Source organism: Cebus imitator, unplaced genomic scaffold, assembly GCF_001604975.1.
Source record: "Cebus imitator isolate Cc_AM_T3 unplaced genomic scaffold, Cebus_imitator-1.0 Scaffold141, whole genome shotgun sequence".
Lineage (NCBI taxonomy): Eukaryota > Metazoa > Chordata > Mammalia > Primates > Cebidae > Cebus > Cebus imitator.
In genome coordinates, this window is record NW_016107456.1 from 3,683,792 (window position 1) to 3,686,642 (window position 2,851).

Here is a 2,851-nt window from a genome sequence, read left to right on the forward strand (position 1 = left end):
TTTTGAGACGGGGGCTCGCTGTCACCAGGCTAGACTGTAGTGTCATGCTCGGCTCCCTGCAGCCTTAACCTCTTGAGCTCAAGTGATCCTCCCACTTCAGCATCCTGAGTAGCTGGGGCCACAAGTGGGCAGCATCATGTCTGGCTAATTTTTAATCACTAGGGGAGGCCAAGGCGGGAGGTTTGTTTGAGACCAGCCTGGGCAACATGAAACCCTGTCTCTACCCAAAATTCAAAAAATTAGCTGAGCATAGTGGCAGCTACTCAGGAGCCTGAGGTAGGAGGATCACTTCAGCCCACGAGGCAGAAGTTGCAGTGAGCTGAGACTTGTACCATTGCAGAGACTTGTACCATTGCAACTCCAACCTGGGTGACACAGTGAGACTCCTTCTCAAAACAAACAAACAAACAAACAAACAAAACCGTTTCTCTAGGTCTATTAATTCACCGGAAATGCAGCATACAGGAGAGTACACTTAATGATGCCATGAGATTTCAATTAGCAAAATTGAGACTGGGAAACTATAGGACAATGACTTAGCTTCTCCAATAAACAGACTCCAAAGGGGCAAAAAGAGGGACTCTAGATTTAAACAGTGTTTAGATATCTTTTAAGGCCAGGCGAGGTGGCTCAAGCCTGTAATCCCAGCACTTTGGGAGGCTGAGGTGGGCGGATCACGAAGTTGAGATTGAGACCATAGTGACCAACATGGTGAATCCCCGTCTCTACTAAAAATCAAAAATTAATTTGGCACGGTGGTGCGTGCCTGTAGTCCCAGCTATTCAGGTGGCTGAGGCAGGAGAATCGCTGGAACCCGAAGGCGGAGGTTGCAGTGAGCCAAGATGGCGGCACTGCACTCCAGCCTGGTGACAGAGCGAGGCACCGTCTCAAAAAAACAAAACAACAAAAAAGTAAATAGTGAATCTACAGATAAACTGTCTAAGGTTTCCTTCAAAATTACTTATATGAGGCCGGGCGCGGTGGCTCAAGCCTGTAATCCCAGCACTTTGGGAGGCCGAGGCGGGTGGATCACGAGGTCAAGAGATCGAGATCATCCTGGTCAACATGGTGAAACCCCGTCTCTACCAAAAATACAAAAAATTAGCTGGGCATGGTGATTCGTGCCTGTAATCCCAGCTACTCAGGAGGCTGAGGCAGGAGAATTGCCTGAACCCAGGAGGCGGAGGTTGCGGTGAGCCGAGATCGCGCCATTGCACTCCAGCCTGGGTAACATGAGTGAAACTCCGTCTCAGAAAAAAACAAAAACAAAAACAAAATTACTTATATGGGGGAGGAAGTAGACAGGTGTGTATTGTTAAAGCTCGAAGAGCACAAGGTGGCTTCATTCTGCCACTCTTGATGGTGTTTGAAATTTTGTATGACACATAACAGTAATGTATTTAATTCACTCAGGTTGTTCATGAAGGACCAAGAAGTAGGGATAATAGATACTCTGATAGTTTTGCCTTTCTCAACTTGGTTAGAACAGTATTAACAGTTTAGCTACTTATTATTTTTTGCCTTTTTCTCCAGTTGGTTGGAACAGTATATTAAGAGTTTAGCTTTTTCTGAGTCTTGCTCTATCGCTGAGGTTGGAGTACAGTGGCACTATCTCAGCTCACTGCATCTTCCGCATCCCAGGTTCAAGTGATTCTTTTGCCTTAGTCTCCAGGGTGGCAGGGATTACAGGCCTGCACCACTATGCTCAGCTAATTTTTGTATTATTAGTAGAGACAGGGTTTTACCATGTTGGCCTCCAACTCCTGATCTCAAGTGATCCTCCCACCTTGGCCTCCTGAAGTGCTGGGATAAACAGGCATGAACCATTGCACCCAGTGAGTTTAGTTCTGTTTTAGAATGTTTTCATAAATGCAGTTACTATTTAATGAGTGACTCTGCCAAAGGTTTTGATAATAGTATTTACTTCTCACAGTATTAGGTCTTGTTTTATAGATGATGGTGTAACTTATGTGCCTCCCAATCCCTTTGGCCCTGGGCTAGGGGACTTACTTTCCTGCTTTCAGCAGTAATGGGGGCTCAATCTGATGCCATCAAAGCTACCCCCACTTCAGCAGATCTTAATCTCCAAATTGACTCCCTCCTAAAGAAAGACCCACCTTCTTTAAACCTTACCATTACAACAGTCTGCTCCCTTAGCTGGGTGTGCTGGTGCACAGCTGTGGTCTTAGCTATTTGGGAGGGTGAGGTGGAAGCATCACTTGGGCCCATGATTGCACCACTGCACTCTAGCCAGGGTAAGAGTGAGACCCCATCTCTTAAAAAAATAAAAAAATACAAAGAAAATCCATATAGTGGCCCCCGCCCTACCCCCCACCATGCCAAAAGCACTTCCTTTATGGTAGAATGCCAACAAATACACCTAGCCTCCAAGTTAGCCCCCTCTCCCTCACAAATTACTTAAAAAATAACTTTATAGTGATCCGGGTTAACATGGGCCACTGGACAAAATGCATCGACAGTCTCATTTTTGTGATATTCCTGCTAAAAATGCTGTCACGTAGAAATGAGAGAAACCCAAGATGAAGAAAAAGCCCGATGACATACCAGTAAGAATCGAGAGCTGTGACAACAAAATGCCAAAAATGAATCCTGGACCGAGAGATAAAATTATAATGAACATTATGGGATAACTGATGAAATTTCGGTATGAACTACATGTCAGAAAACAGTACATCAATGTTAATTTCCTGATGTTGACAATTCTGTAGTGATAGAAGATGTCTCTGTTCCTCGAAAACACATTTTTTTTTTTTTTTTTTTTTTTTTTTTGAGACGGAGTTTCACTCATGTTACCCAGGCTGGAGTGCAATGGCGCGATCTCGGCTCACCG